Source organism: Elephas maximus, chromosome 18 (genome assembly GCF_024166365.1).
Source record: "Elephas maximus indicus isolate mEleMax1 chromosome 18, mEleMax1 primary haplotype, whole genome shotgun sequence".
NCBI lineage: Eukaryota > Metazoa > Chordata > Mammalia > Proboscidea > Elephantidae > Elephas > Elephas maximus.
In genome coordinates, this window is record NC_064836.1 from 43,999,436 (window position 1) to 44,014,217 (window position 14,782).

The window sequence follows — 14,782 nt, forward strand, 5'->3', positions numbered from 1 at the left end:
AAGTATTACAATGACATGTGCAAAGAGCTGGAGATGGAAAACCAAAAGGGAAGAACACGCTCCGTGTTTCTCAAGCTGAAAGAACTGAAGAAAAAATTCAAGCCTGGAGTTGTAATAGTGAAGGATTCTATGCGGAAAATATTAAATGACGCAGGAAGCATCAAAAGAAGATGGAAGGAATACAGAGAGTCATTATACCAAAAAGCATTAGTAGATGTTCAACCATTTCGAGAGGTAGCATGTGATCAGGAACCGATGGTACTGAAGAAGTCCAAGCTGCTCTGAAGGCATTGGTGAAAAACAAGGCTCCAGGTATTGATGGAATATCAATTGAGATGTTTCAACAAACAGTTGCAGCGTTGGGGGTGCTCACTTGTCTGTGGACATCTCGTCACAAGAAATACGGAAGACAGCTTCCTGGCCAACTGACTGGAAGAGATCCATATTTATGCCTATTCCCAAGAAAGGTGATCCAACCGAATGTGGAAATTATAGAACAATATTATTAACATCACAAGCAAGCAAAATTCTGCTGAAGATCATTCAAAAATGGCTGCAGCAGTGTATCAACAGGAAACTTCCAGAAATTCAGGCTGGTTTCAGAAGAGGACGTGGAACCAGGGATCTCATAGCTGATGTCAGATGGATCCTGGCTCAAAGCAGAGAATACCAGGAGGATGTTTACCTGTGTTTTATTGACTATGCAAAGGTATTTGACTGTGTAGATCATAACAAATTATGGATAACTTTGCAAATAATGGGAATTCCAGAACACTTGGTTGTGCTCATGAGGAACCTTTACGTAGATCAAGAGGCAGTTGTTCAGACGGCACAAGGGGATACCGATTGGTTTAAAGACGGGAAAGGTGTGTGTCAGGGTTGTATTCTTTCACCATATCTATCCAATCTGCATGCTGAGCAAAAAATACGAGAAGCTGGACTATATGAAGAAGAACGGGGCATCAGGATTGGAGGAAGACTCATTAACAACCTGCATTATGCAGATGACACAACCTTGCTTGCTAAAAGTGAAGAGGACTTGAAGCACTTACTGATGAAGATCAAAGACCCCAACATTCAGTATGGATTGCACCTCAACATAAAGAAAACAAAAATCCTCACAACTGGATCAATGAGCAACATCATGGTAAACGGAGAAAAGACTGAAGTTGTCAAGGATTTCATTTTACTTGGATCCACAATCAACAGCCATGGAAGCAGCAGTCAAGAAATCAAAAGACACATTGCGTTGGGTAAATCTGCTGCAGAGGACCACTTTAAAGTGTTGAAGAGCAAAGATGTCACCTTGAAGACTAAGGTGCACCTGATCCAAGCCATGGTATTTTCAATCACATCATATGCATGTGAAAGCTGGACAATGAATAAGGAAGACCGAAGAATTGACGCCTTTGAATTGTGGTGTTGGCGAAGAATATTGAATACACCATGGACTGCCAAAAGAACGAACAAATCTGTCTTAGAAGAAGTACAACCAGAATGCTCCTTAGAAGCAAGGACGGCGAGACTGCATCTTACATACTTTGGACATGTTGTCAGGAAGGATCAATCCCTGGAGAAGGACATCATGCTTGGCAATGTACAGGGTCAGCGGAAAAGAGGAAGACCCTCAATGAGGTGGACTGACACAGTGCCTGCAACAATGAGCTCAAGCATAACAACGATTGTAAGGATGGTGCAGGACCGGGGAGTGTTTCATTCTGTTGTGCATAGGATTGCTATGAATCGGAACCGACTCGACGGCACCTAACAACAACAACAACAGCCACAGTTCCAGTGATCTATAGATACAGGTGGCTTGTGGCTATCCTACTGGATAGTACAGATAGAAAATATGTCCATCATCACATAAAGTTATGTTGGACAGCACTGGCCTAAACAGATAACCTTACAGGGAAGTCTGTAATCTCCACCCTCATACTCAAAGTGTGTCCCACTCTTAAATATGTGCAAACATTGAAAGACCACCAGAGAGCTAACACACCCTTCAATAGGAAAGATAGAAAAATTAAATAAAGTTAAAGCAAACCAGAAGAAACAGACTACACAGAGAGAAGAAAATTTATGATCATTGACACCATCAGGGAAATAAGATAATGTTTCTTTGAAACGAGTATTGCTGTCGTTGAGGCAGCACCGACTTATGGCCGCTTTACATATAGCAGAATGAAATTTTGCCCAGTCATGCACCATCATCATGATCCTTGCTATGTTTGAGTCCGTCGTTTTGGTGATTGTGCACATCCATCTCCTTAAGGGTTTCCCTGTTTTTCACTGACACTCTACATTACCAAATATGATGTCCTTTTAAAAGTGACTGTTCTTTCCTGATGACATGTCCAAAGTAAGCAAGCCAACGTCTCTCTGCGAAAAAAGGATTGTTAAAAGAATAAAAAAATAAGGTCTTAGACATTAAAAAAAAATACAAAGGCATAAATGGAAAACTCAAAATAAGGGTTAGAACATGAAATTGGAGAAATCTCTCAGAAACCAGAGCAAACAAAGAAATGGAAAAAAGGAGAAAATTTCAGATAATTTCAGGACATGTTCACAAGTCCAATATTCAAATAAAAGGAGTTCCCAGGAGACACAAGAGAGAAAATAAGGGAAGAAAATTAGTTAAAGAAACAATTCAAGTAAATTTCTCAGAACAGAATGACACACGTGTCCAGACTGAAAGAAAATTCAGAGTATCCAGCACAACGGCTAAGGATAAAACACACTGTTCTGTATGTTTCTATAATGCTTTCAAATCACATAGGCATAAGTCAGTGTTACGTATGTTTCGACAATGCTTCCAAACTACATACAGTAAAACCTGTGAAAGCCAGAACCTGTGTAAGGTGGAAAACTGTCAGAAAAGGAAAACTCAAACATTTTCCATTAATAGGAGTGATAGGAAAGTGGTAAGACTGAGCCCTGTTGAAGGCAGAAACTCGTGTGACCTAGAAAAACAAGCCAGTTCCGTTGAGTTCCAGCTCTCAAAACTTTCCCTGTGAATATAAGTACTCAAAAAAAAAAAAAAAAAAAAAAAACAAACCAAACCCACTGCGGTCGAGTCAATTCTGACTCATGGTGACCCTACAGGACAGAATAGAACTGCCCCACAGGGTTTCCAAGGACTGCCTGGCAGATTCGAACTGCTGACCTTTTGGTTAGCAGCCGTAGCACTGAACCACTACGCCACCAGGGTTTCCTGTAAGTACTCAGAAACTTAAAAATAGAAATGTCTACTTTGTGAGGTTCTCTAACAATTAACTAAAAGTCATTCCAAACCTGTAAGTTATTAGAAAGCTACTTAGAAATTTCTAACTTTAAAAACAGGAAACTAGAAGTATATAAAGAATGTGGTATTCAACCTTTAAGCTGACTTGGCCCCTGAATTGTAAAAGAAAATGTGACATATAGTTAAGAAATTAACATACAGTTAATATTTATAAGCTAGCCAGCCCCACTGATTCCTATTAACGCTCTCACAAAGTCCCTGTGGAAAGCTTTACTCGCTGATAAACTCGGGCAAGGGTCTCCATCACCAAGTTTCCCCGAGGCCATGGGTCCTTGAGTCCTTCTTCCTACAGTTCTATAACAGTCTCCCAAACTGGGGTTGTTAGCAAGCAAGCATCTGAGCTACAGTCTGTGGAAACCACCAACCACCCCCTACCCCTGTCTCAAAAAATTGCTATTCCATCTCCAGCGCCCCCAAACGCTGCCCCTAAAAGCCCTTGGCTTTCTCTTCTTTCACTCTGGGTGTTGTTAGCTTCTGTCAAGTCAACCCCTATTTGTGGGGAACCCAAGCACAATGGCATGAAATGCTGCCTGGTCCTCCACCATCCCCCCCATGATAAGTTGGCATCAGACTCTTGTGATCCACTGGGTTTTCATCAGATGATTTTCAGAAGTGAATCGACAAGCCTTTCTTCCTAATCCATCTTAGTCTGGAAGCTTCGCTGAAACCTACTCAGCATCCTAGCAACACGAAAGCCTCCAGTGACAGATGGGTGGTGGCTGTGCAGCCAGGTCTCCAGCACGGAAGACGAGAGTTCTACCACTGAACCACTAACGCCCCACTTGGGGTAATGTGGCACAATCCCCACAGTGGGTCCAGTCTTCCAAAGCAAACCAACAGACAAAAACTGGAACTATGCCATCCTCTGGCAAAACCTGCTTTCCATTCAACAACCCAAAACCCCTGGGGCAAAGGAACACAAAGGCTTGGCTACTTTCTTGGAATGGGAAGGGGAAAAATACCTTTTAGCAGTGAGAACAAAGCACAAATCTGTAGAGCAAGTAAAAAAAAAACCTGCCTCAAATACAAACGCATACATACATACACGATATAAACATAGAGAAGCAAGTATTTATATACTTGTATTTATAACATGCACGGTTGAAGGAGTGCCTATGAGAAAAAAGAGGTTTTCCTTGGAAAAACCAGTAAGTTTTATTAAGCAGGCCCATTTCATCCTCTGGTGTTCTACTATTGCCTTTGAACCACATTCCAAACCCAGGAAAAAAACATGTTTATAAAACTGCAAAGGTCAAGGCCAGTAATGGAAATTGATTTTACGTGCTCAACAGAGTGTTTTTTAAAACCATGGACCAGGCTAAGGGAAAAGAAATCTATTTAATTACTCGATAGTCTTTTGAAGTCCATTAAAAAGGCTCCACGATTGTCTACCTCCTGGACTCAACTTAACATAAGCCCCTCCTGTTAAGGCAGCCCTTCTTAGAAATTGCACAGAATGTGCCCTTCTGAGGTGAAAACTCCAGAGGCTGGACTCAAACTGAGAATAACGATTCCTACACCAAGACAAGCTGCTTCCTTTAAATGTTTTTAATGAGGCAGACAATTTCACTCTAAGCTCCTGCCTGATACCTGAGTAGCTGGTCCCTTTGAACTTATATTTTTCTCCCTTCACTTTCTGTTTGATCAGATGATGGGGAAGAAATCAATAGTCTCTGTTTCAGAAGCACTATGAGCAATTATGGTGCGTTTTTGCCTTTATCCTTTTTGAATTTCCGTCTATCGTGTTTGACACTAAAATCTTTTCCCATATTTCAAAGCAAATTCACAATCATTTGAAATATGATTTTACTATTACTAACGATTGGCTGCTCTTTAAAGTGTTACTATTTTAGACACAGAATAAAGAAAAAGAAAATGGTATATAAATTAGATTTAAATAAAGAAAAAGAAAATGGTATATAAATTAGATTTAAGGGGATGTATATTTGAATGGCAGAGCCCTGGTGGGATGGTGGTTAAGAGCTTGGCTGCTAACCAAAAGGTTGGCAGTTCAAATCCAAAAGCTGCTCCTTGGAAACCCTATGGGGCAGTTTTACCCTGTCCCGTAGGGTCGCTATGAGTCAGAATCGACTTGATGGCAAAGAGTTTGGTTTTGGGGTTTTCTGTTTTTGGAATGGAGGAGCCCTGGTTGTGCAAGTTAAGTTCTGCTGCTAACCAAAAGGTCGCGGTTCTATTTGGAAGAAAGATGTGGCAGTCTATTTAAAGCCTTGGAAAGCATATGGGTCAGTTCTACTCTATCACTGTGAATCGCAATCGATTGGATGGCACACAACAACAACAACATATTTGAACAGGAGTCCCTGGATGATGCAAATGGTTGATATGCTTGGCTGCTAACTGAAAGGTTGGAGGTTCCAGTCTACCTAGAGGTGCCTACTCCCAAAAAATCACCCAGTGAAAACCCTGTGGCTCTATTCTGACACACATGGTGGTGCCATGAGTCAGAAACGACTCAAGGTCAACTGATATATTTGAATGACTACTCGGTAATACAGGCAAGGGTGCTTACTTTGACAGGTCAGCCCTCAAATGAGAGTCCTGGGACAATTGTTCTCCAGCTAGTGGAGGTTAGGCTACAAGTCATTCTAAAGATCACTATGTCCATTAGATCGTTAATCCAAGTAAGTCCATTTAATTAAAGTTCTTGACTAAGTTCATAGTCAAGTACTATTGTGTGGAATTTTAATAGTCTTTCTATATTAACCATAATTAATTAATTATACATTAACTACACAGTATTTACTCTAAGACAGTGTCTTGGAAACTACGATAAATGGTTTGTGCTACCACTAACAGTCTGAAATAAACTATATTTCAGGCTGATTTATAGTGCCCCCTTCCCATACTAACAAGATTTCACTATAGCATAACTATTAGCTCAAGGTAGATAGTCATCTAAGGCTATTTCTAACTCCTCGTTTTCACTGAAATTTGGCTTTCTCCTAATTCCTTCCTTTGAATCCACTCTAGTTGACAACTGCTACTTTTTCTAGTTCTAAACCTTCAAAAAAGTTGCCATTTTTCTTCTTCCCACTGTAGTTTCATACCTTTTTTTTTAAAAAAAAAAAAAAAAAATCTTCACTAATTTCTACTGATCTTTTGAAATTCATGTTATTTGCTTATACTAGCTAGGCTCATCTCAGCTGATTATCTATTGTCTACCATGCAGTTTTGAATTTCCAGGTCCATTTTCCTCTCCACGGGTGTGAAACCGAGAACATAGCCCCCTGCCTCAAAACTATATTCACATTCTAATCCCTGGAACCCGTCAATGTTACCTTATTTGGAAAAAAGTTCTTTGCAGATATAGTTAATTTAAGGCTCTTTAGATGTGGAGGTTATCCTGGATTATCTGGGTAGGCTCTCAGTGCCACCACGAGTGTCTTTATAAGAGAGAAGCAGAGGGAGATTTGACATACACAGAGAAGAAGGCCATGTGAAGATGGAACAGAGAGAGATTTGAAGATGTTGGCCTTGAAGATTGGAGTGAAGGGGCCAAGGAATGCCAGCAGCCACCAGAAGCCAGAAGAGGCAAGGAATGAGTTCTCCCCTAGCGCCTTCAGAGGGAGCACAGCCCTGCTGACACCTTGACTTTGGCCTAGTGATACTGATTTTGGATTTCTGGCTCCTAGAATTGTGAGACAACAAGTTTCTGTTGTTTTAAGCTGTTGAGTTTGTAATAAATTGTTACAGCAGCCATTAGAAACTAATACACTACCCTATCTTACTTTCGTTCTCTAAGACTTTGCCATTTATATTGTGCCGAGAAAACCAGTAGAAAGGGATTCATAAAAGCCCAAGGATAGTTTCAAGAACAAGAGAGTAATCAATGTCTTTAAATACTACCCAAAGTTTGAGATAAAAGTTTTAAAGCGCCTGTTAGATTAAACAATTAGGAAGTTTTTAGTGTCCAAAGAAGAACAGTTTCAATATGGTGGCAGCCCATATCCAGTATCCAACAGGTTAGCAGTAAATGGGAAGTGAGAAAGTGAAAAACAATTACCATAGACCCAATTTTCAAAAACTGGGCTTGTATATAAAAAGAAAAATATACGGCAGTTATCTAGAGTAGGCTATAATACCAAAGATATATATATTTTTTTTTTCTAAAGGGAGAGACTTGCTACTCATTGTTGTTGGGCACCATCAAGTCGGTTCTGACTCATAGTGACCCTGTGTATAACAGAACAAAACGCTGCCCGGTCCTGCGCCATTCTCACAATTGTTATGCTTGAGCCAATTGTTGCAGCCTCTGTGTCAATCCATCTTGTTGAGGACCTTCCTCTTTTTCACTGATCCTCCACTGTACCAAGCATGATGTCCTTCTCCAGGGACTGGTCCCTCCTGATAACATGCCCAATCTACATGAGACAAAGTTTTGTCATCTTTGCTTCTAAGGAGTATTTTGATTGTACTTCTTCTAAGACAGATTTATTCCTTCTTCTTGCAGTCCATGATATATTCAGTATTCTTCACCAATAACGTAATTTAAAGGCATCAATTATTCGGTCTTCCTTATTAATTGTTCATCTTTCACATGCATATGAGGCAACTGAAAATACCATGGTGTAGGTCAGGCACACCTTAGTCCTCAAAGTGACATCTTTGCTTTTCAACACTTTAAAGAGGTTTTTACAGCAGATTTACCCAATGCAACGTGTCATTTGATTTCCTGACACATGGTCCATTAGCATTGATTACGAATCCAAGTAAAATGAAATCCCTGAGAACTTCAATCTTTTCTCAGTTTATAATGATGCTGCTTATTGGTCCAGTTGTGAAGATTTTTTTTTTCTTTATGTTGAAGTGCAATCCATATTGAAGACTTTGATCTTCATTTGTAAGTGCTTTAAGTCCCCTTCACTTTCTGCAAGCAAGGTTGTGTCATCTGCATATTGCAGGTTGTTAATGAGTCTTCCTCCAATCCTGATGTTGCATTCTTCTTCATATAGACCAGCTTCTCAGATTATTTGCTTAAGCTTAGAGAAAACAACCAGTAGAGGGAGAATGATTGAACACAGAAGAGGAGAAATAGTTGATAAAATCAGATCTCTGAAGAAGCGAGTGAGGCTAAGAAGCTCCTGTGAACAAATATAGGGAGACCATTTCCTCTGAGATGGCAAAGAAGAAGGTAAAAATGGGTGTGAGTGCAATCAATCTTAAGAGTGTGGCAAATTGTATCTCCCATTTCACATGTTCTTCAACAATATGACTGTGCCACTACCCCATCAAGTAGTGCAGTCTAATTTTCTACCCTTGCATCTAACTGAGCTTGACCAATAGAACGTTGAAGATCTACCATCCTGTACTTCAGTGGCATACGATCTAGTTTTCTTAGAATCCTTGCTGTTGAGATGCTCCCTCTTAGAACCAAGCCACTATGCCATCAGCAGCCAAAAACCACATAGAGTGACTACAAGCATGTGTCAATTGCCAGCCATCTGGGAGATCCATCTTGGACATCCAGTCTAGTCAAATATTCAATTGTTATAGGCCAAGCTGACATCTGATAGCAATTACATGAGAGACCCAACATGAGAAGGGACTATCTGTGCCCAGTCAACCCACAGAATCTTGAGATCCATCCTATTCTGGGAGGTTTTGTTACCTAGCAAAAGCTAATGGAAAAAAGAAATAAAGCTAAGAAGAACAAAGCATGGGAGTAACTTCCCATGCTTTGTTCTTCTTAGCTTTTTTTCTATTAAGAAAATTCACACTTTATTTTCTCTTAGAGGAGAATGTTAAATGATTTGCAATAGTTACTTTAAGGAATGAAACAGAGAATTGATCAGGGGCATGTAGAAAAATTGGTAAGCAATCATCAGGGCCCAGTTCATGTTATAGGCCCTAAATCTGTGATAGCACAAATCCCCTTTATAATTTTTCTAGAGCAGAGTTCAACAGATTCATCTAGGGGAGGGGAAAGTCAGTGCAGAAACAAAAAACCAGAGGGCCAGGAGAACAGAAGGTAGTATTAAGAGAGTGTTAAGGCTATAAATCAGTTTTTAGGAGCAGGGCTGACTCATCCTCTAGACACAGTGCGCACACTGCCGGGACTCACAAGACTTCTACAGTTCATAAGACTTCTGTTCTAATTTTTTTTATAATCAGAAAAAAAATAAAACATTTACATCAAAGAAAACTGTTTCAGTATATACTAATATATTTATATTTATCTAAGCACAGTTGTAAATATAACTTTAATATTTGTTTTACAGGGGAAGGGACCCATGGGGGCACAAATACTTAGGGCCAATAAAAGTCATTATGTGGCCCTGCCTAAGAGGGGTAAACAATATGGGGAAACAGGGAGGTGTTAAAAGGTGGAGATTTTGATGAAATTATTATGAATTTGTGGTAGAACTAAGAGACCGAGAGAACTAGAAGGACAGGAGGTTGTGATGAGGTGAGTTTATGCTTTAAGAAATGGAAAGAGGTCACTCAGGTGATAAGGAGCTCCAGGATGTTGTTGTGGGAGGTGGAGAGGGAGGTGTCTGTTGGAGCAGGATCAAGGAACATGGTAGTAAAGGGTTGAGTAGATTATAAACACTGAAGTGATCCATGGTGGTGGCAGGAGTTAAAAAGAACACGAGGATTCCAGATGGACCAGAGATTGAAGTGTAAAAATAAACACAGAAAAACCAAAGTACTAGAAGAAACCATGACCCAAGTCATGGTATTTTCAATTGCCTCACATGCGTGTGAAAGCTGGACAATGAATAATGAAGACTGAAGAAGAATTGATGCTTTTGATTATGGTGTTGTTGAAGAATATTGAATATACCAGGGACTGCCAGAAGAACCAACCAATCTGTTTTGGATGAAGGACAGCCAGAATGCTCATTAGAAGCAAGGATGACAAGACTTTGCCTCACACAGTTTGGACATGATATTAAGAGGGACCAGTCCCTGGAGAAGGACATTATGCTTGGTAAAGTAGAGGGTCAGCAAAAAAAAGGAAGATCCTTAATGAGATGGATTGACACAGTGGCTCCAACCATGGGCTCAAACATAGCAACAACTGTGAGGATGGCGCAGGGTCGAGCAGTGTTTCGTTCTGCTATACATAGGGTCACTATATGAGTTGGAACTGACTCGACAGCACCTAACAACAGCTAGAAGAAACAAATAGAATTAAAAAAAAAAAAAATCTCAAAATAGGTAAAGTATGACATATGATATAATTAGCAAACTGAAGCGATGCATAAACAAATCATCATTCAAATAAAATTGTTCTCTCCAACAAACACCAAAACCAAAATGAAAATCAACAAACTAGGGGGAAAAAAAAACAATTGCAGCTCACATCTCAGTAGAGAGCTATTTTCCTTACTATATAAGGACCTGCCAGAAAAAATGAAAGAGCCACAGCCTAGTAAGAAAATTGGCAAAGAAGATGGTGGACAGTTTATAGAAAAGGAAATACAATGTTAAAGATTTGAAAAGATGCTCACCCCACTCAAACTATGGGAATTGTTAATGACATATTTTTAAATTCTCAGAATGGCAAACATTGATTTTTTTTTTTTTTTGTAAGGATGAGAGGAAACGGGCATAGCTGATGTAAATTAGTACACAGCCTATAGAGAGCAATTTGTCAATATCTACCAAAACTTTAAAAAAATTAAATACTTTTGACCCAGCAACCGCACTTCTAGGAATTTATGCCACAAATAACTTGCCAACATAAAAAAATGACATAGGTAAAATGTTATCTATGGCAGCCTTGTTTAGCATAGCAGAAGATTAGAAGCAACCTAATTATGTATCAGTAGGAGACGAGTTGAATAAATTATTCTATTTCCACACAAAATATTATGCAGCAGTATTTTTAAAATAGGAAAATTTATATGTACTGATACGAAAAAAATCCTTAAAATATTGTTTAGCAAAAATAAAGTTTCAGACTAGTGTGTATAATGTCCTACCATTTGTGTATTTTAAAGATACAAACACACACACACGTACATGTACATGTGACAGCCATGAGAGGCATAAAAGGAAATAACAGCTCACATGGTTCTGTGGTTTTATCAATGTCAGCTTGGGCTCAGATTCTAACTGCCCAATGATGTTAGTCTGTGGCCTAGTCTGTAAGGTGCTGAGGTTGGCATTGGCTAGAACCCATAAGTTGTCATTTATTGTCACCTGTTTTGACTATGGCATTTATTTTACAGACTCTTTGCACAGTGTCCCTAATATATCAGTGTCTTAGTTATCTAGTGCTGCTATAACAGATATACCACTAGTGGATGGCTTTACCAGACAAATGTTTATTCTCTCACAGTCTAGTAGGCTAGAAGCCCGAATTCAGGGTACCAGCTCCAGGGGAATGCTATCTCTCTCTGTCAGCCCTGGAGGAAGGTCCTTGTTATCAATCTTCCCCTGGTCTAGGAGCTTTTTAGTGTAGGGACTCTGGGTCCAAAGGACATACTCTGCTCCCAGCGTTGCTTTCTTGATGGTATAAGGTCCTCTGTCTCTCTGGTCGCGTCTCTCAAAAGAGATTGACTCAAGATAGAACCTAGTCTTGTAGATTGAGGCCTGCCTCATTACCAAAACTGCCTCTAACTCTGCCTCATTAACATCATAGAGGTAGGATTTACAACACATAAGAAAATCACATCAGATGACAAAATGGTGAACAATCATACAATACTGGGAATTATGGCCTACCCAAATTGACAGACATTTCAGGGGGACACAATTCAATCCATAACAATTGTAAAAAATTATTTCTATGCCTCCACAAAATTTAATCTTAGGTAGCGTTGGCTACCCGTGTGGAAGACCTTTCCCCCAATCTCATCATCAACCTCTAATCTGACCTCTATCATCTACTGAAACTATTCTCACATTTATACATTTTGGCTTAATTGTCAAAATTAGCAGCCTTACTTATTGACCTTGCATGAAGGAACTCTCTTTTTTTGAAAATTTGTTCCCTTTCATTCAAGAAATTGATTCTCAATTTGCATTCTCTGTCTCTGGTTCTCTCTGTCTGTCTCTCTCTCTTTCTCTTTTTGCCTCAGTCTCTTTCTCTGACTCTGAATCTTTTAGCCATAACTCAATACCTTAGTTCAAGGACCTTGTTACTTGAAGTGTGACCATGTACCAGCAATGCTTTGTAACCTGAAACTCCTTAGAAATACAGCCTCTCGGGCCTGACCTCAGTTCTACTGAATCAGAGTCTGCAGCTTAATAACATACCCAGGTGATTCATATACACGGTGAAGCTTGAGAAGCATTGATCTAAGATTTTTTCTTTGGCTATTCTCTAAACCCTGTTCACTCTATTCCTGATGGTCTGATCCAACTAACCATTCCAAACAAAAATCCCCAAATCTATTCCTCTTGCTATGAGCTCCTTCCAGCCTATACATCATGTCCCCATTTTCAACAGGCTTTGAACATCTGCTATTGGTTGTTAATGGAGAACATATCATGTTTGAAGGAAGTCTTAATTTCTTCTCTATAAAAATGGTCCTTTCTTCCCTATAGCAATTAATGGAACCACTCACCCCAAGCATCTCAGGTTATAAATTTTTGTTAACTTTCATTCTTTCCTGTCTGTAATTGGCCTTCACACAATAAAGTATATAATCTTGATTGGTTCTATCCCTTAAATGTCTTTTGGCTTCCCATTACTTAATACTCACACACATAATCACTTATCTCTCACATGCATATAAGGCAATTGAAACGACTGTGGCTTGGGTCAGACACATCTTAGTTTTCAGAGTGACATGTTTTTAAAACTCTGAAGAGGTCTTTTGCAGCACATTTGCTCAATGCAACATGTTGTTTGATTTCTTGACTACTGTTTCCATGGATGTTGATTGCTGATCCAAGGAGAATGAGATGGTTGACTACTTCTATTTCTTCTCCATTTATGATGATGTCTCCTATTGGTTCAGTTGTGAGTATTTTTGTTTTTCTTATATTCAGGTGTAATCCATATTGAAGGCTGTAGTCCTTGGCCTTCACCAGTAAGTGCTTCGAGTCAGCTTCATTTTCAGCAAGCAAGCTTGGGTCATCTGTATATCGAAGGTTGTTAATGAGTCTTCCTCCAATCTTGATGCCCTATTCTTCATATAGTCCAGTTTCTTGGATTATTTGTTTAGCATACAGGTTGAAAAGGAGCTTTGGTGGTGCAGTGGTTACGCACTCGACTGCTAACCATAAGATTGGTGGTTTGAACTCACCAGCTGTTACGTGGGAGAAAGATGTGGCAGGCAGTCTGGTTCCCTGAAGATTACAGCCTTGGAAACTCTGTGGGGCAGTTCTACTCTGTCCTGTAGGGTTGCTATGAGTGAGAATTAACTCAGCAACGATAGGTTTGGGATTTTTTTTATACAGACTGAATAAGTAAGATGAAATGATATAACCCTGCCACATACCTTTTCTGATTTTAAATCATTCATTATCCCTCATTTTGTTCAAACAACTAAATTTTGATTCATGTATAGGTTCCAAATGAGCACAATTAAGTGTTCTGATATTTACATTCTTTGCAATACATGCAAAAGTTGGATAATGAAAAACAAAGACAGAAGAATTGATGTATTTGAACTGTGATGTGGGTCAAGAATATTGAATATATCATGGACTGCCAGAAGAATGGACAAATTGGTTTTAGAAGAAATACAAGCAGAATGCTCCTTAAAAAATGATGGTGAAGCTTTGACTTGCTTACTTTGGACACATCATCAGGAAAAACCAATTGCTAGAAAAAGATATCATGTTTGGTAAAGTGGAGGGCCAGTGAAGGCAAAGGAAATCTTCAGTGAGATAAATTAGCACAATGGCCATAAAAATGAACTCAAACATACTGATGATCATAAAGATGGCACAGGACCAGGCAACATTTCATTCTGTTATATCTAAGGTTGACATGAATCGGAGCCGGCTCAGCGGCAACTAACAACATCATGAATTATGAACCAGGCGCCCTTTTAAGAGATTTACAAATATAAACCCATTTTAACTTGCCTTGTTAGACAATAATGTCATCTTGCCCTCTTTTAGGCTCTAATCACTTTTTACCTAGCTTTCCTATACACCCCAATTGTTCTGTGTCTTAGTTATCTAGCACTGCTAAGAAATACCACAAGTGGGTGGCTTTAACAAACAAATTTATTTACTCACAGTTTAGGAGGCTTGAAGTCCGAATTCAGGGTTTCAGCTCTAGGGGAAGTCTTTCTGTTTGTTGGCTCTGGAGGAAGTTCCTTGCCTCTTCTGCTCCTAGGCGATCTTCATGTGGCTTGGCACTCTCTTCCTCCATCTCTGCTTGTTTCAGTTACTGGTTTTATCTCTTTTAAAAATCTCGAAAGGGATTGACTCAAAATAACCCTACACTAATCCTGCCTCACTAACATAACAAAGACAGCCTGTTCTTAAATAGAATTATAACCACAGGCACAGAGTTTAGGATTTACAGCACACATTTTTGAAGGACAC